This window comes from Achroia grisella, unplaced genomic scaffold (genome assembly GCF_030625045.1).
Source record: "Achroia grisella isolate CSIRO2021 unplaced genomic scaffold, CSIRO_AGI_Agris_v1 utg869, whole genome shotgun sequence".
NCBI classification, from domain to species: domain Eukaryota; kingdom Metazoa; phylum Arthropoda; class Insecta; order Lepidoptera; family Pyralidae; genus Achroia; species Achroia grisella.
This window is the reverse complement of record NW_026713049.1, coordinates 906,412-927,315: the sequence shown is the minus strand read 5'-3', so window position 1 is coordinate 927,315 and position 20,904 is coordinate 906,412. Positions and strand designations below refer to the sequence as shown.

General features: G+C 33.5%; 1 protein-coding gene across 1 annotated transcript in view; it reads left to right on the top strand.

Annotated features, from left to right (window-relative positions):
• Positions 1–2,472: 2,472 nt before the first annotated feature.
• The window catches only part of LOC131852908 (zinc finger protein 608-like), a 121,108-nt gene continuing 102,676 nt past the window's right edge, over positions 2,473–20,904 (top strand). Inside the window, exon 1 of the mRNA XM_059203657.1 lies at positions 2,473–2,811. The gene's annotated coding sequence lies outside the window, so the exon portion shown is untranslated. The remainder of the gene's footprint in view (positions 2,812–20,904) is intronic.

Below are 20,904 nucleotides of genomic sequence, written 5' to 3'. Positions count from 1 at the left end.
ACTATACTAATTAGAAATCTGTCAAGACGATATCACTAAAGCCAGTTTGAAGGGTTAAACTGGCTTTAGTGTAACATTACAATAAGGTGGTGTTTTCTTTTCTCTTACTCTACAGGATTATATTTCACAGCTTTGGAAGAGAAAAGACTGGGATCCTCTGATGTGATGTTTGAATCTGATATATATAAGATAGAAGTTTATGCGTTAAAACTTGTTCGTTATAAAAAAACAAATTTTTCACAGTGTATTTCAAACCTGTACATTTTCTGTAAGCACTCCCCTGAAACCTTGAAAAATCTACTTTGTTGTCTCAAAATTCCGTGGGAATTTCACAAAACTATTCCTAAATGTCTTCTTCATAAACCGTAATTAAATTATTCAATCGAATTGACGTCATTACTTCCGTTTAATGTTTTACTTGAAGAATATTTCATTGAGCTTTGATCTGAACCACGTTTAATTTTTGTTTGTCACAATTTGGTCTGTATGATAATTTACATGCTCGTAATAATAATTATGCACTTTATGCAACGTTTGGTGGATTGAAAAATGCTGTGGAGGTACTTATTTCTGCAGTTTGTAAAATAATGCGCAAAATAATAAATACTTTTTATTATATTGCGCTTCTAAAACTGAAAAAGAGCTTAAATGTTTGTATTGGTATTGTAAAATATTGGTCAAATTGCTTTCAGACATATCGGTATACAATTGTGAATTATGATAAAAAATAGTTTTATTTAAAGAGCTAATTTGATTTAATGACAGAGACTAACAATAATTTACCTAAATGGCAGCATCATAAACATAGCTTCCAAATATAAGTACACACCTGACATATAAAATACATACAATTGTTTGACTTATTTTTTTTGTAGTTTCTAAATAAAGTACCTCATAAATGTACACATACTTCCAAATTCCAAGTATGTTTAGTTTGTTATGTTAATTTATACAGATAAATATAGGAAACAACAAAGAAACTTTACCTTATAATCTTAATAGTTATTTTCTCGCAGGAATCTAATTTATTTATATTTAAGGTGTAGCATAATTCGTGTAATTGTATTATATTGAAGTGGGATGGTCGCTTACATCGAGACTATGATACTACCACCAAATGTATGTTGAAGCCTTAGCACGTATACTACGTCTATGGTTGAAGTTAAGACTATGTAGAATAAAATAACAATAAAATGTAAATATGCTCCTTAATTGTTTTTCTTATCTCTATAATTTATTATTTATAGCCTGTATTATTTCTGATTTATGAGCTTGTTGTAAAGTTTTATTAAAATCAATTTAGTAGTATTTGCGTAAACAGTAAGAAACAATCCATCCACACTCACAAACTTCGACATTATAGTATTAGTAAGATTCCGGTTCGATGCATTATAATTTGGTCTCTCCATTCTAGATGCAGTAAACTAATAACTGACTGGGAAACGAGGATATTGTTTTTCGTACGACACATTCGTACGAAAAACAATATCTTTTGTTTAACACGTTACATTGGCAGTAACATTTTTATATGCAAAATTTACTTACACATGTTTCATTATTCTGGCCAAATTGTTTCTCTCATTTTGTGTAAGTTAAAGTGGCGTCACGCGTTTGTCACGTCTATATTCGATTGATATCCAACTAAATATTCGAGTAGGTGACCTAATGGTATTATTTCATAGCGGTCACTATATAGATGGTATGCTACTACGGCACCAATACCGGATAAGAATTATTATCAAAATTGAACCAATTTTTCGATGATTATTTTTACAATCTCCTATAGATTGTAAAAAGAATCATAGAAAACTTATACTTACTTAATAGCGAATATAAGTTCTCCTTTTTTAAGTAGCAACATTTCTCAAAATTCTTTGAATATTCTTATTATACGAATATTGGTACACCAACCCTAAAAATTCTACACCGCAAACATTACATTACAGACTTGTAGGTACTTGATATGTAATAAAATTACAAATAGGTCTGAAAAATATTTTCTGCAAGTAGATAGTTAGCAAACTAATGATAAGTGTACAAACATAAAGAAGTCGTTATAAGTATACACTAGCTTTAAAGTGAGGCGGAGAGCTTGCATTGGAGCGTGGAACGGTCGCTCCGCCGCTGTTAGCAAAACGGCAACGACCTCCTCGACTCAACGCTTAATTGTCGAATAATTATTTTAATGAATGAGCGACCGTGCCGATGATGCCGTCACAAACGCTACATTATCTATTCATTGCGTGGATCAATTCAAGATAGCAGTGGTCGGTAGCGTGGCGATTGTACCCTGTCCGTATGTACCTACTATAGGATAGGAGCCCTCACATTTTTATAGCTCCCGCCTCGTAAAGCCTCTTTTGTCTCTATCGGGCGTCCATAGACGTGGTATCTCTATCGCATTCTCTCTTGCGGCTCGCCGGCCGGGGGACACGTAGCGTTCCTTGCGAGTTCCGCGCTCGTCCGCTGCCGACCCGAATCGGCGCTGACGTGACGTGCGTTATGTTGTTACGCTCGTGTTTCTGCTGTGAAATCACTATTGTTATTTGTTTATAATCAGCAACAAATAACTTGGAATGAATTGCAACGTCTGACGGATTAATTACTCACAGCGGAGTGTACTGTACGTGTTTGTGTGAGTTCACAAGTGGATAATGAAGTAAAACGGGTCGGCCGTGTTTATGTGCTGAATGGTGATTAAAAGTAATTTGCTTTTACGGTGTTGAGGGCCGGCTTGTGCGTATCGATCGCATATCGAAAGACAAAGCATTGGATTGTTGTGGTGGTACAGAGGAGCCGGTGTAACGAGAGGTAAGTACATAGCATACATGGCTTGTATTAGTGGCGCGGCGTAGCAATGGCCGGAGTAGCGAGCAAACATCCCAATTCCCAATTCAAGCACTCAAAATGTGTGCGGTTCTAGTCTAGGATACATATGACTGTACAGGGGCAAGCCAGGTCAGGTAATAATAATTAATACACGGGTTAATACAATCAGGTATGTATTTAAGGTTTATAAGTAGATTAGATTAAAGATTTTTTAAAGATTCCACAATATAGTTCTAACTAATTTTGTAGCGTTTACATGAACAATGTCATGTTTGTATTAGTATTTAGTTACACCGCACAATAATTGTAAAGCCCTCTTTAGACGGTCAAACGGCAGTTATTTGCGATCATGCTTGACAAGCATACTTATTTTAAGGATGCAACTGTCAAGTTTTTTATTGGATGATTATTATTGTAAACGCAATTATATACCTATAATGTTATTTTATACAATAATTGTACTGATGTCATTGTAAAGTTATGTAATACAATGATGTCAAATTCTGAGACTTCTTGGATTCATTGTCAATTGATGTAACACCAGGGTTATAATTGCATACAGGATTTCTATTCCCTAATTTCCCACCATTCCTAATTATGGCCTCTATTAGCTCGATTACTATTAATTTTACATGTTTCAGCACATTAATATTACTAAAGACTAATTATATTCCGCGGCGCTGACCGCATTAATTCTCGTAAAACGTATCCTATATATTATAGACCTATCTGTGTCCAAACACGAATATATCTAGTAGTTTTTAAAAACATATAGTTGTTTATTACTCAATATGTGTGATATATAAACAACACACCCAACCATCCAACCTCACAATCTTTCGCATTATTAACATTAAGGATAATTATTGAGAGATCCATGCATTTATAGCCCGATATAGCAAACATGATATGTGAAAGTATTTACGGCATGTTTCTCTCCCGTATATACTTATTAGGAGTTACATAATAAGCCCGACTATAAAAACGGCAATAATCGTACGCCGTTTATGTTCCTAGGCTCGTAATAACTCGTTGAATGAGTTATCATTCATATTTCATTAATGACTGACATTTCTATATACAGCATAATCGCGTGCTATTTCATACGTTTTCTTGTCGTACAAAATGTCAAAGAGATTGTAGATAATTGTGTAGACTTGCAAGACTGCCTCCCTTTGCGTGTTTGACCGATTGTATAACGGACTGTGGAATTAGATATGATATCCAGGGCCACCATCCGTCGAGACCATATGCTGCCCGATGCCGTTTTATCTAAAGTAATATTAATAATAAATAAGTTATAGCCTGTAATATATAAATTAAATAAATCATACGACTATATTTAAAAATTGTTACCTGTAGAAAACTAAACTATCACTTTTTTTGGTATTGGCATTATCTGAGAGTATCTTGGTCGGTATTTTTTTTTTAATTGAGCATCTATATCATGAAAATAAATGCACCCATGCAAACTCTAGAATTGTTTAAAAAATTGTGTTTACAAGCATCGAGTCGTGTAGGTACAGTTTATTCAATAGCAATCTTCTGGGATTCGTTACGCGGAGAGATCGGATATCGGCGAGCCGTCTGTCCGCTCGGGTCTCTACGTGAGGCGAACATCGGCTAATGGCTTCACATTCTGAGTGAGTAATGCCCTTCCCTAATGGGATAATGGCACGCCACGCCGGCGCTGCCCGCCGGACTACCTCGGAATATTTATAAAGCGGTCGAATCGCGCCGTGTCAACAAGCGGCGGGCATCGCGATCGCTCCACTGTTTGCCTTCCCATTTAGTAAGCGGCAAGGGAACCGATAAATCGACCCTCAGGAGCCGACAATCTAATAGGTTCCGTAATGAAAATATTACATCACAAGTCAATACTACTGTTTTTTAACCGAATAATAATGAAATTCCTGTGTATTTCAAATAATACAAATCAGTACTCCTTAATATAAGTTAATTTTAACAGTATTACCTTGGTATAAAAAGTCGTAAGTCGTTGGCACCTCTTTTTCACCGATTCCAACCAACCAAAAGATGTTTTGTAAACTTTCGGTTGAAGGAGATATGGCAGTAAAATTACAAGATACGCATACGAAAGCGCAAGAGAGGAAGTGAGAATTACATAACTACTTGTTGTCCATGGTGCTGATTGTGTATATAGACGACAGTTGCCATTTACCATGAGGTGGCGTCATCATGTGCTTCAACATGTCCTTCTTTGCCATCCAGTTACAAAAAAAAAAACATACCTATGCATCTACTTCAGCACAGACATACCAAGTCAGTCAGTTTATTTCAGGCTATACTTTTGCCTGTAATAAAAACTAGTTATATTCTATGTTATTCTAATTCTGTAAAAAACCATTCTTGAAATCTATTAACATAATTAATATAGGTAAACGTACTTAAAGCCGAAGATAGATATTTAAATAAATTACGCATATCCGTTGGGTATATTAATAAAAAACACAGGTTATAAATCTTGTATAATTTTGTGCTGGAATGTGTTTAAAGATAAACGCATGCCAACGACTTAATATTGGAAACCACAGACACACATAACATTTGACCTTAGTGCAATAGGTAGGTATGCATCGCTTTTTGTTCACTTTTTTATTTGTTGCTTGCAAAATCAGAAATATGCTTGTGTTATGAGCTCATAGTATTTTCATAAATCGTAAAAACAATACGCAATAAAGTGTATACGTAAACATAGGATGTTTCTGTTGCATCACCTTGTATTAAAAAAAATAACAATTGAGTGAAATGGACGATTCAAAAAAGGAACATTAAAGTGCTTCGAGTGCTCTGTGGTGTCGAGCTCAATGGCTCTCGACTAGACACTGACAAGTAAACATCCAAAGACACCTATCTGCTTACTAAGGACTCGTACTTGTCGCATTTAACTTACCATGCAAAACCACAAATAAAGACAATGCGCCGCAGCTATTTGTTACTGTTAATCAAACGGGTGGAAGACAACACAAATAGATAATGTTTTAGATTTACAGATAGGACACTTTTTATCCGAATTGGTACGTGTGAGCAGTAAGTACTATTACTACTAAATATTTAAACTACTCTAACATCAGCAGATTTAATGTATCTAATTCATATGGCCTCATAATTTGTTTGTATAATAATAATAATAATTTTATTTTTCGTCCAATATTTACATTTTTAAACTAAGATTATATTTTAGGTTTTTAATGCAAAAATTTCCTTTGTGTAGGAAAGCTATATCATCAATACAGCTGGTCTATATTTTTTAAATGAAACGAGAAAAAATCCATAACATATTATATGATTCGCTCGGAAACGGAGCGGACTTGTTGAAACCACGTGTAAATTGTAAAGTTTTTTTTTTTTTGAGAACAGCGCTGCAGCTCTCCGCGGGGGCTCGTTCCCTTTGTGCACGGATGAAGCAATGCTATTCCGCTTCATAGAACTGTTTATTGTACCTCGCAAGCACAACGAGCTGTGGTCATTACAGTCTTGTTATTACACAGTTGGCAGTGTACAGCTATCGCTTTACAGTTCCAACTATGGCAAAGTGGTTGTCACTCTGTTGCCTCCCGATGGTTGTAAAATACTGTTCCTCTTGAATTCGTCTGCTTTTCTTAGTTAAAATAGCCATTCTTGTGCTATCTTAATAACAAATTTCAATAAGATCGTTTAGCTGTTTAATCCTGAAACTAGACTTTCACTTTCATAATAATATATGTTGCTGACGTACTAGTTATATTTTGGATTTTTATTGTTAAGAATTGTATAGTATTTTTATATGACAGAACATTAGTCTAATAAGGATTTTAACAGACAATAACGCAGTGTTATCAGAAAGCATGATTAAATATAATAAAACGAATCGGAACAAAACAGAAATTACATGTAAACCATGTCTCTCACAACGTCAAGAAACACTAAGAATTTCAATCAATGTAGGTGTAGAAGTGTAGAGTCAATAACAGCCGGAAAGAGATCACAAATATGGAAGGTCATAAAAGCTTCTAGTAATGGCGGTCCGGCCTTAGCATTGAATACTTGTGGTCACACAAATTAATGGCAGCGGTATGAAACAAAATAATTCCCACTCATTAACTAAGTATCATCAGAATATGGTTAGAGGTGAATCATGAATCATTTAAAATAATTATTTATTTACTTTGCACCATAAGTCAATTATATAGAACATAAATAGAAGTAATAAGGTATAAAAGACGGTCTTATTGCATAAACAATATTGTCCTTATTAATATACGACTAAATGGCTGAACGGATCTTCATGTAGTATAATGTGAAGATAGATTGTATATATAATATATATACAAATATATAAGTAACAGCAATGAAAATTTAATATAATGTATTCTACGTGCTATTTGAATAAATAACATACTCTTCCATATATTCCAATATAATTATAATTCAAACCACACGCTACACACTAATATAAACATCTGCTACAACTATTTACATGATGATTAAATTAATATATAATAAATTACATTTAAGTATTATATATTAATGTATTGTATATTAACGTGTTCGTGTGTTGTTTTACTAAGAAAATATATCATGAACAGTGGGACATTAATCTGGTGAATGATAAAAATCTGGTTTTATAATCAGCATATATTAAAAGCACACTTGATTAAATTCTGTTTGATTTAATTGAAAACCGCAATCACTAAAGCGCGCCTGAGCTACGTACTCACTCTGAGCACTCTACCTACTCGGCCAACGTTCCATAAACATTTTCTTTTTACATTTTATCTTTCATTCTCTCCTGTTTGAATTTTTCTTTGTCCCTTTGTTAGACTTTTCATATCCTTCTGTTTTCCGCATGGATTAATTTTAATTTCGATTCCAAGATTTTCATTGTCAATATCTCTTTATAGACTTGCCAGTGAGGTTGATCATTCATTTTCACTGGTCGGAGGTAGGTATAATATAGATGGAATATTTATAGGAGGGGTCGTAGGATCAAGCCGCGCCGCCCACAGGCAATTTGCTGTCTGTAGTCTTGCGCATAGTGGTTTGCGAGCTATCCCATGTAGTTCAGTTTAGTTCGCATCTCTCTTGAGAATTAGTTCGTTAACTTTCGACTTGAGTTGTCGTGAGTCAGGGAAAGGCTGGTCAACCTCTAGGTGTATACATTTGTTTCTTTTTATTTTTTATGTAGAAAGACTGTTATTTATCGAATGAACTAAAGAGCCAAGGATATGCGAACTAGTCCGCGTAATTCGTCTTTAGGAGCGCTTTTCTGAACTAGTTCCGATTGCGAACTACACAAGCTTGGTTGTCTGCCCGGAGCTCTCCACGGTCGTGTTCTTAAACTAAACGCTATGCTAATATAATGGGGCTTCATTTGATCGCACGCAGCCTATGGCCAATTTCATATTTTCAATGAGACATTTGTGTAAGCAACTTCATCACATGACTTATTTACCATTTATTTATAAATTAATTATACGTGCGATTATATTTGGCTTTTTACTGTCTATATTCACATTTGTTTCCTTACTGACGAGTGGTAGTAATTAAATATATCCTTTTACAATATTTTCATAACTCGACCTATCTTTGACATATCATTTCTTGATGCCTACTGTTTATAATTCCATGAATTTATAGCTACTAATACGTAACAACTGACTAAATAATTTTATATTTTCTTTATAAATCGTATCTTTGCAGTAGGTAATCTGTTGTGCTGTATCATCAAAGCTTTATGAGTCAGCTGCTGTATTCACATTTTTTTCGTCTTTGGGTCGTGATAGTCTTGAAGTCTACCTGTCAATACTACAATGGATCTTCCCAGAACGTCTGTTCGTAATAGCCGTGTTATTTACAAGGTAATTTGGACTTCACGTTATTTAATCAACGACGAGCGTATCCAACGCATTATTTCGAGTGCCTATGAAACGTTGACATCGTCCACATTGTAAATATTTGTTCCTGCCAATACTTGTTGTTGTTGTAGGTATTGAAAGATTTATGTTGTCCGAATCGATTATCGTTAAACAATTCAATCTTTGCTAATCACGTTTTGTGTTCATCTCTAGTGTTGGCATATAATACAAATTGTGCCACCAATCGGCCGACAGATCTCATATGTTTGAATATTTGTGCAATGCCTCAACTGGCATGTTTAACACTCAATTCACGTCTGTTTCTCAACCGGGTTATGTCTTTTCGCTCGGTAAAACCGGTATGCATGTGTATGTCGCAGTATTCTCGCGTGTCTGGAGTATGGAGTTGGTAGCTCGATCGTAAATCACTAGGCGCGGCGGTAATGCGTAGATAAGAGCTCTCTCATTTGTTTTCCCATTTCCCCGGAGAAATTTCTTAACGACGTTACCGCGATGTATGATGTAACGAGCAATTACTTTGACTACACATGACATCTTACAAAGACATGCGTACAAAAACTTAGAAAAGGATTAGATATTTTGTTTTAAATTGATTTGAATAAAATATTCGTATCCTGTACAATTCTCTATAGAACAAAAGTACTTTTTTGTTTTGTTTAAATCACTGCTTGTATGCTTGCATGGTCGGTAGAGTACGTATTTTATGTCTACCAAGTTCTACTTAAATCTGTACATGAAAATAAAATAAATAATTTATACTAACACCATTTTCTTTTAGACATTTCCATAGGCGTGTTGGTTGCGTGTCCCACATTTCAAGGATATAAAATGATAAATTAACGAAAAATACGCGAAAACAAATACTAAGATTTATATGTGTTGGAACCACCAACACATATAAATCTTAGTAACTCATTTATCATACTAGTATTTCAATTTTGTAATTGCTTTCTAGCAGTGATCTAAAGTCTAGTAAAGAAATAAATAATGCATGCAATTATAGGAGCAATTGGCTGCAAATGAAATAAACATGCTCCAAATGTAGTAGCAGCTGAATTAAGACCAATAAAATTATAGACTCGAAGCAATTTAACTGTGAAGAGTTTAACGGATGGTCTTACTATAATATGAGAGGCTATAAATTTCTGATTAGCGTTTTGAACTTTCCGTAATGGGTGATTTAATTATCTTACGTAATAGAATAAGTATATAATATATTAAAGATCTATTACATTAGCTTACAAGTGCTTCACTTATCTATTTTATTGTTTTCTATTTTTATGTTGTTGTAATTATCATGGTCTTTGTATGTATGAAAATGTGTCACAAAAATTTGTCTTTGATGTGTGAAAAAAATTGTCTTAAAAATGTTCGTATAAAAATATTAGCAAATATTAACAGATTGAGGTTAAATTGTTTGTGTGTGTTAATGTGTTTTTACATAGCTTAGTTAGTTATTGAAATATAAATATTAGCAGTAGGCACTTTAATAACGCAGACATTTTATGTTAACGTAAGACGTTGAAGATATAGTATATACCAACATGAAATGGAATGTTCGAATGGAAGGATTTTGGAATATGTGAAAGATGCCGCTTGCATTATTGTCATGCCACAAATGTAGGTCATACTATCCGTATGCGAAATTCTAATGGTCTCCATTATGGGTGTATTTCATTGTCCCATCGCACTACACAATAATGTAGTACAAATTATTATAGGTAGATAGCAATTTCTAGAGATGCCACGAATATTCGTCTTCTATTCTCTATTCGGTCTCTTCGGCAATTTTTTTAGGATTACCAAATAATCTACAAAACGCATAATAACGGTTCTTTTATTCTGCGCTTTGGCCGAAAGTATAGCTGAATATTCGGTATTCGGAAAAATCGATTCATAGACACCTCTAGGAATTTAATTTTTTACTATATACTTAGTATAAGAACACCGATAGTGGAAAGCGAATTCAACAGTAATTATCCACGAGGATTTCCAGCAGGTCCGCATGGAGGCCGATTTGACGTTGTAGTGTTAGTAGAGAAGCCACTAGTCCCTAATAACAATAATCCCCCAACCATTGTAAGATCACATTGTTATGTTATATGACTAGTTATTTATTTGAAGGTTTTCGTTACACACATAATGGATATAGTAATGGTCGAACAAGGGCCCGGCCCCAGATCTCTCGATAGTTCCGATAACGCGCTCGCTTATCGTGGATACAAATTGACTGTCATTTATGTACATTATATGTCGTTGCCGCGGATATATTATTTGAACATTGCCTCCTTGATGATAGAGAAAAATTAACGGGACTATAGTTGATGTTGTAAGAGTCCCAGGTACGGGTTTGGACTATTATTTTGTAAATATATAGTTTCTGTAATGGGTCGCAATATGTGGAATTAAAATTATTAATGTTGCGATTCGTTGTGTTAAAATAATGTTACTTCCTGAGAATGATTAACTTGGGAGTTATTAAGCACGGCGGGTGCTCCATACCATTATATTCATTTAAAAGTAACTATGTACTAATGAGAGCATTGTAGTTTAGCAAAACAATGGTATTTAGGGAAACATATTGTCTTAATTCACATATTCCTTAACTCTCTACTTTATTGTAATATTTAATGACATCTTGTCTGTTAATTAAAGTAGGTATAGCTGAGTTATTCTATGCTTTTATATAATTTTAAGGGCCTAATATAATTTTTCTACCAATTCTAACATAGACCTATTCCTTTGATCGAAAAAAATGCTGACTGTTTTAAATAAAACGATCCTTCTTCTCAATTACCAACATATACAGCAAATTTCATGGCGACTGGTTTATGGTTAAGGCGCCATGAGGTAACAAACTCACTTTCATATTTAGAATTAATAAGGAAGTAATGTAAAAAAATAATTGACATACGTCAAGGTGAATCGCTAGAAAGATTGCTTCTTTTTGTTGATCGAAACTAATAAAAAAAATGTATTAAGTCTAATCAGCGGATTAAATTAACAACTGTCGATACAACCTCTCAACAATTCATGATGATTACCATTAAATCATCATTACGAGAATTCGAGAGTGTAGGTACTTATCTACTACGGGTGTTGAGCATGGATGCCGGATGGAGGTAATAAAAAACTATAACCAAATATAGAACACAGTATAGTGTCGAAATATGTCATTACATTTTTATATGTAACTAACTGGTAAACAATCTGATGTAATTAATTAAATTACAGACTTATAAAAACCAATTTTTTTACAATTAAAAATGCTAAAATGGCAGACATCATCTGTACCATGATATAGCGAAATATAAACATTAATTGTAAAGTTTTTCGAGTGTTAAAAAACTAAGGTATCGATTCGATTCGATACAAAATTGAAATTCAATCGAGTGTAGCGATCGGTTCTACCAGGGTTACATGAGCGTACAAGAGTGAGACGGTACGAAGGTCGACGTCGCCGCCGCCGTCCGGAACCAGTTTGGCAGGACGGCGCAAGGTGCCGCGGGCCAGGTTAAGTGCACTGTATTAGCATCATCACCCGCCCTTTCATGTCTGCTTATCTCCCGGTCTAGGCAATTTAAATAAGCCTAGGTATTGAATTGTACCGAGATGAGTTTTAATATCTTTTTACATAATATTATTATGTGGGATATTTTTAAACATAATACAGGAAAATTACTCTCTATAAACTTAGTAGATTTTTATGTAGGCGATAATAATAATTGTGTAAGTAGGTGCGCATTTCAACTTAATTTCGTAAATGTGGAAGGATAAAAAGCTAAAGAGTAAAAATTAAGCTCGGGAATTTTATTATTGTTACAAGAACCTTTTAGATACTTTAAATGCAAATATGATAATATTATTCATCGGAATTAAAAAAAAAAAGAGAAAACTGTTTATATCATTATTAGGTATATACTGCAAAATATCTGTGGATTTTAAATGTCGTTTAGAAGAAGTATTTTTATATAAACATCAAATTACTTGCTGATTTAATGTTTACTAAATATATCAGTTAAAGAAAAACAGAATTCACATATCATTTGTCTGCAATATACCAGTGAAAAGTTTTATTATAAAAATAATAAATGCATCTTCCATTATTTATAGCACTCTTTCTAATATGGCGTGAAATTACTCACTGAAGCGACTATCAGCAATTCATACGTAAACATACAACGATTTCGCATATATCTTTATTAATATTGACTTAATATTCTATGACTGGTTTTGTTTATTTTAGAGATCATTGGACTACAGCTAGTCCCTATTATTTGTCATATGTATTTTTATTATTCGGTTATTAAATGAATACTAAAAATATCGAATGGATTGAATGAATGATGAATTCAATTTTAAATATAAATAAATTGTAATATTTATCTGCGCTGTGTGACTAATATATTAGGTTAGTATATGTTATTAGTTACTCAATAATTAAAACAAAAACCAATAAAAAAATAATACGGCGTTTTCACCGTGTAATGTAATACATATTATATGTATAGCTACACAATAAAGATGCAAACGAAAATAAATCGATTATTCGTTATAAGTAATGCCAATTCAATAACCGATTATTCGATTTACAACTGTTCGCGCCACTATCGTATACACATACAGCTATAACAACTCTCAGATAATAATTGCTTAGACCTTGTAGGAGCGCATATCGTGCAATAATTTGCAACGTCATCAAGTTTACATTTTATACATTACGGGATCAAAATTCATCATTCATTCTTAGCCATAACCAGTAATGAAAAGAACCGAGCATATACTCATTTTTCAGTCATTTTATCACATCAAAATCAAATTAAATCATAAACAGTAAAATGTTCCCTAAATTATCCACATTAGAATCGAATTCAGAATGCAATGGGTCGTTGTTGCATTGGTATTTTAGTTTTGCAATATTGCGAATATCGTCACAATTAGTGATCACATACTTAATAATAGCCACACATAGAATTATCTTAATTGGTTGACATCTGTTTATTTTACAATATATATAATAGTTAATTACAGTAGGTATACCCAGATACCTATAGAGTCATTGTATATGTGTGTGTGATCAATTTGTAATAACTGTAATTGTTATGTGTCTCTATTAATAATTTTCCGTATAAATAATGAGAACGCTGACAAATATTAGGTAGTAAGTTATTGTAGTATAAATCTCAACTTTGTTTTCAGTAAATCTCTTAAAGTTTCCTCGATGAAATAAGATTCATTAAGTCCCGAAACACCTGAAAATAATATCAGTGATCCTCTTTGTTTAATTTACTGGGACAACCGACAAAATCTGGAGGCACGAGGGTAGCTACGGTTTCCATAACAACAAGCGCGGTGGCCGCCCCTCACCCCTCACCCGCCGCCTCGTATCGATCCCAACGTGCCCCCCACTCCACTCCAAATCAAATTACAGGAGCGCGAGCGAGCAGCCGAGCACCAGCGGCCGTGTAGCGTGGCATGGCGTGGCGTGGCGTCGGAAGCGGCGGCGTCGGCCTCTAGCTTCATTCAGTGTTGTCTATTCAGCATTGGTATTTGGAATAGCAAATTTAAAAAAAATAATAGCTTTGACCGTTGTCACTCAGCCACTTTTAATCATTTTAGTAAAATACATATTGAATTTTTGTTTCTACGAATGTCAACTTTTGGCTACATATACATAAATTGGCAACAAAAGCCACAATGAAAATATGCAGTACTCGCTCTCATTGCGCTTAAATCAATTAGCTTTGTACTGGTGTAGTAGTATTTTAATATTGTGGGCGCTCTTTTAACTGCGAGCCCTATAATGGCTTGTTTGCAAATTGATACCTACACGAAATAATGTTGGCAGGCCGGATAATTGGACTTGTTTGAGCCAATCTTTAATTATTTCAACTAAACTGTATGGTGACTATAATTTATTAACTAACTAGCTATACTATGTATCATTTAGAATAAAATCATATATATAACACAATGCATTTGTTTCTTTTAGTAACTATAGAAATGAGAGCAATTAAAATAACTCGTAGATAACATTCCGCTAGTAAAAATATTTTTTTTTACAAAGAAGATCAACAACCTTCTGTGTATATACTAAAGTCTATTTTAATCGACTGCAACACAACACAATCGCGTATCGAATTGGTTCCGCTTCACACAACCGGATAACCACTTCGAAACATATCTCTTCCTTATGACTAACATATTAGAGCTCACATTCACTTCAATACATACGTACCATTAATATATACCAACTGTTTAAATAATATACTGATTGATTCGCGTCGAGTAGTGTACGACAGCTAAAACAAATATCCTTATCGGCGATTTTATAGCGATTCTGCAATGAAATCGATTATCGTATCGAGTCGCCGCGATGTGTTGAGGCTAGGGGTAGGGACTGCCACTCGGGGACATTTTAATGAGGGAATGCCGTGCGGAGTTAAGTAAATCGGCGGCACATTTGTCTCCCCTAGAATAATGGAAAAGCGCGGAAAGCATATTTATCAAAACTTGCTTCCCTACTTAATTTATTTGCGATATTTCATCCATAGCTAAATGAGTTTGCTTGTAAATATCCCGAATTCTATTCACAATTTTATACATAATAGCTCTCCTGATATGATGTTATTATAAAAATTACTTAATAAGACTCGTTAGAAGTAAATTACTCCTATTGTACTGTCCATTTAGCAAGTTTCGGTAGTTTTTATATTAACAAAATTCTACTTTATCAATATCCTATTAATCAACTCGATTGTTCTGTCAGTTTTTGTTCGGTCACAGTATTCATATTTTTTAGACTGTGTCTAGATATAAATCTAGGTATTTTGTAACGGTAACAGATATCCGTTAACAAGTCTATTTAATATGTGTGAGATAATTAAAATATAGTATTCATAGAATACAATAAGTAAGTTATCAAAATAGTATTCCAAAGAACAGTAATTCAGATTTTATACTTTTATCGTTAGTCTACAAATCATTCTCTCCTCATTAGGTATTCATATTTCGAACATAGCATTGAAGCATAATCTAGCAGATATTTTTTCTGGGGTTTCCAAAATATAAACGACTTAAACTTTAGCTTTAAGTCTAAAACATAAATTTAATTATAGATACTACAGTCAATATTAAATTTATTTGTAATGTCAAAAGTTTTTAAAACAAACAATTACTAGTTGTTAATAGTATATTACTTTGTAGTGGTATTTCATTTATATTTTCTATAAATATATTTTTTTCAAATATTCTTCTGAAATGTTGATAGTAATTATTTTTAATGACTACTAAGTTCCCGTTGAAGTTCTTTAAAAAGATGGAACACCTCATAATTATACGATGTATATTGTAATATATATCTATCATCTGTTTTCAATAATAAATTACTATCGGCTAAAGTCGTGATGGCCGTATATATTCTCTGACACGGTGAATTTGTCTTTAAATGATGTCTGCGTGTTGCGTGATAATGATGAGCATGTTTCTGGATTGGGGCCAATAATGTTAGAGCCACTTCTGCAAACATTCTCGAGAAAACGGTTTTAATCTTCCCGACGTGACTCACTTCAGCATCACCTATTACGTGTGCATTTCTGAAACAAACTACTTACCCAACTATTTGTGCGCTAGTTGAGCAAATAAAGCAGATATTATTAACCGCAGAACTTGGAGCAAACTTTTTAAATTGCTCATGCAGTACACTAAATCAGAATTGTAAATGACGTTGGAATTCTGCCAATACGACTTTGTTTCCAACTATCCGAGTAGCCATAACTGCTTAACTAATCGAAATACGGTTTTATTATCTTAGCTGCTTCGAGACTGTTTGGTGTTGCATCGATGAACTTAAGTCGTATCGATGATCGTAATCGTAACCGAGCGGCCGTGAGTGCTCGTTTAAGACTTGAGAATTTTAGATTAGTAAATCTATCCGAGTGACCTCTGAGGGTCGAGAAGCCGAGTCAGTTTAACTAGCCACTTGTTAACTGCATATATGTAAGTTCTACATAGAGAGTCCGCTAATAAACACCTATAAAGCTACGCACGTACAAAGTCATTTCGTGCGGACACAAATTGCTTTTGTATGGCAACGAACGTGCAGTGATAGAACCTGCTGGAATTATTTCTTACTGATACATGGGACACGCTCACGATTAGCAAATAATCTTAAGTAATTACTGAACTTTTACTTTTCCTAAATCATTAGCGTTATGCAAAGTAGTGGACTATAGAAATTGTACAATCGTTAGTAAAACTACAAACGGCTATTGTTAAACGTATTGTAACTGACATGGTTAGTCATTAACATAATTTAGAGTTGACATTTAACATACTTAGGTAATATGAAAACAAGTATGCGATGAGAGAACTATATATATACGGGTGTAATCACTAAAGTAAAAAAATATATTAGGTACTGTCCCAATTTTAAGGTTTGAGACTGTGAAATATCACCTAAGTTTTTATAAAAAAGTGATTACGACTATTTTTGCCCATATCTTTGTTATGTTTGGTTTGTATCCTTACGAGTAATAATGAAAGTCGATTAGTATATCTCTCTCTATTTATAGAAACCCAAACAAAATAAAATCAATATATTGTATGGCAAGAAGATGAATAGCATATAATATAACCTATGAAGAAGATATGTGAGACGGGAGTAGGTAGGTGTCCTTTTTAGAAGTGCATCAAAATTTTACTAAGTTAGAATACAAGTACAACGACGAGGTTAAATGTCGTATGCGTATCTCTGTCACCCGCCAAACAGGTTGCTTTGAAAGCTGTGTTTTAGTTTGAAATTGTACAGTACAGTGAAATTACAGGGTTTAGAATAGAGACGTGACATGACAGGTAACTGGCGTCACGTCATGACGTAAAGTTTGAAGTTATGTTTATGTATAGATATGCATGATGGCTATTACTTGCCATCAGGCAGGCCGTCAGCTTGATATCAGTTACGTAAAAAACTTATATTTAGTTTTTTACGTAATTGGGATACGTTGAGGGACAGATCGACTCTGGTCTGCTAGACCCGGGTTGCAATGCATTAAAAATGAAAGTGGTAACTTACTGGTATTTTATGACGTAAGCAGATGACTTTCATGGTTTCTGTTACTACTCCAAATAATCAAATAAAGAATAGTAAACAATTTATATTTATGAATTAGTAAAACAAACATTATAAATTAGTAGTTAAATAAATAGACACAAGCTTTTATTAGTGGATGTAAACACTGAATCACAAATAAATAATGATATTAAAATCCTTTATAAAATTGAATCTTTATTTTGATAACAAAAGAAAAAGAAGACAAACTATAATCGCGCTTCTTGTTTTATTTTATCTGTGTGATTTATCTAACATTATTTTATATGTTATCTGACCGCCGCCATCGCATCTATTAGGTTGGGTACAAGGCGAGCATAAAACTAAACAGAACCATTTGCTTTAATATTATCGTTTGTAGCGGTTTTAACGCGTGTAGGTGTGTTGATTGCCGAGTGACCGGCAGTAGAGGTTTATTATAAACCTGTATTTCGTAACAATAAAAGAAAATGTGAACTGAGAACAGAGATGTAGATAACAAATACGTGTGCGGTATTTTTATAAGACTATAAAATATTTCGAACTAGGTGATTCGCGTAGCTTTTTCTGCATGACACTTGATATTTATCATTACTAGCAAAAAGCTATGAAACTGTAAAATGTTTCATCAAAATTCGTTCAGTGGTTTTTGCGTGATTGAGTAACATATGTCCATCTCTCCATCCATACACGCAAATGTTCGCGTTTATAATACTAGTAAGAACTAAGTAAGATATTAGAAATGTACACTTATATACAAATTTAATTTGGCGACAGTACCTACTCGTCGAAGAATCGAAGTTGAAATTTATACGATAGGAGATAAAATGTTTATCCACTACATATTGGTTGTCTTTCAATATTAGTCTTTACAATCTTTAGTTTGTTTTCTAATTGACGCTTTAATATTTTATTTAAGGACGCGACTTTCTGTTACCTTATTATCGTTGGCTATATTAACCTCAGCACCTCTACACGGTCCAGTTATACTCATACTTAGTACAATTCAGCTATATTACTTATCAAATTAATCGTTACATTGTTGTTTAACATACCATTCACAACCGTAAAACTTTTAAGGCAAGCCACTCACACAAATAACGTAAGATTAAGGTGAATTCTAATAGAATCCGTGATTATTCAGGTTCGAATTCCGTCGGGAACTGAGTGGGGAACCCTCACGAAGGGAGTATAAAGGGCCTCTAAGCGCGCACTCGTATTTCATTTCGCTCAGAATGGATTCCGCCTGCGAGGCAAAAAATATTTATGTTATATCAAAATAAAGATCAAAAGTGTTGGCGGATGCGAGAGAACCGCCGCGAACTCAATTGTACTTAGGGAGACATCTTTGGGATTTATCGAGTCTCCGCATTGATGATTCGATTTGATTCAAAGCTCACGCCATATATCTCCAATAGGAATATTCTAATGTAATAAGAATATGGAATTTTTGGTAGTAATACGTTCCTTTTCGCGGCAACTGTTTCGGAAGCGCTATCGAAATTGCGAAATTGTATTTATGGAATGATTGGATATTGAAAACGGCTGTGTTCACTGGTTGGCTGTATCATATGAATTTACGAAGTAGTGAAATATTCAATAATATTATTAGTTATTATAAATGTGAAAGTGTCTATTAAATGAATAGTACAACATACTTTGTCAGGTATAGACGGTCGAATGAATTCTTATTGTAATTTGAATATGACTGAGAAGGACATAGGCTACTTTTTCTCTCAAAAATCAATCTTATATGGGGTCAAATTTTGTGCAGACAAATTCGCGGATAATACTTATACATTCATGATATCCATATCCCGCTTCACATCAACATTATCTTTGTTTTATCAAAACTTACGTAACCGTCTATACTATTTTATAAATCATAGTAGATATTCGTACAACTATCATTTTATCCATATCATTCGTCATCATATCTATAATATTACTGTCATCAATACTCTATACGTAATGTACTTGAGCAAATAGATTTAAATATTTCGAATATTTCACTTTGCTAGATAGTATATGATGCAGATCACTGTACTGTACCTTAAATTGATATTTAAATATTAAAGTAATGTAGTTTCATTTGAAAAAAGTGTTGGTCAGTTCGTCTCGGCTCTTATATTCTGCACTAAAATCTATTGCATTGCTGCTTGGTCGTACCAGAAATAAGTAAATTGACCGTTAACCTAGTTGGGAAAGTCACACAAATAGGTTCTATAGTATAGGTATAATATGTAAAGTGTGGCCTAAGTTAGACTTGAACAGGGATGCCGCATATACGAGAATTTTCTTACAAGTCTGAGATTTTTGATCTTTAGTACAGGTATATTTTTACGTCGCAGAAGTTTGTACGATATGTTGACTTACGGAAACCGGTCAAAATACATTAATGTACGTGATTACAGCGCCAAATTGATCCTTCTTCGTATGAGGTAAAATGTTTTAAGGTTGTCAACCCTGTACTTAAGTAACTAAACACATTAAGGAACCGGAAGACACTCGCAGTACACGCATATCAATCACGACATTACGTTACATATAGTAGGTACTTCACAATAATAACGGTACTTATTATCTACATTTTTATCTACGTAGGTATAATAAATAATATTACAACGAAACAACACAATGTATACAAGCGTCTATAGAAAGAAAAAGGTTTTTAATTCGTCTGCATTTTGACGGTACGCTGATGTAATCTTTTGTGTACTATTCTAACATCGTCACCAGATAAACCATTTATTTTACGTACATAATATATTAATAAATATATATTTTTACATACTTTGTTATCAATAAAAACAAAGTAGCTAAATTAGGACAATAAAGTTACTGTTAAAAGAATAAAAAAACGATAAAATAGTGACATAGTTCGTGTTTTCTATAATGTCAATCAATAGCTAGATGATTAATAAATATGTCATTGGTCTATAAAAAGTATCTATTATACCACAGTAATAAACATACACACATACAATTACTATGAATGAAAATATTGGTATGAATATGTCTTACATATGAAAAGAGAAATAAGCATTATAATAACCATATGTCAGTTTTTGTTTAGCGTTAATTTAATTGTATGAAACGTGGAAGATT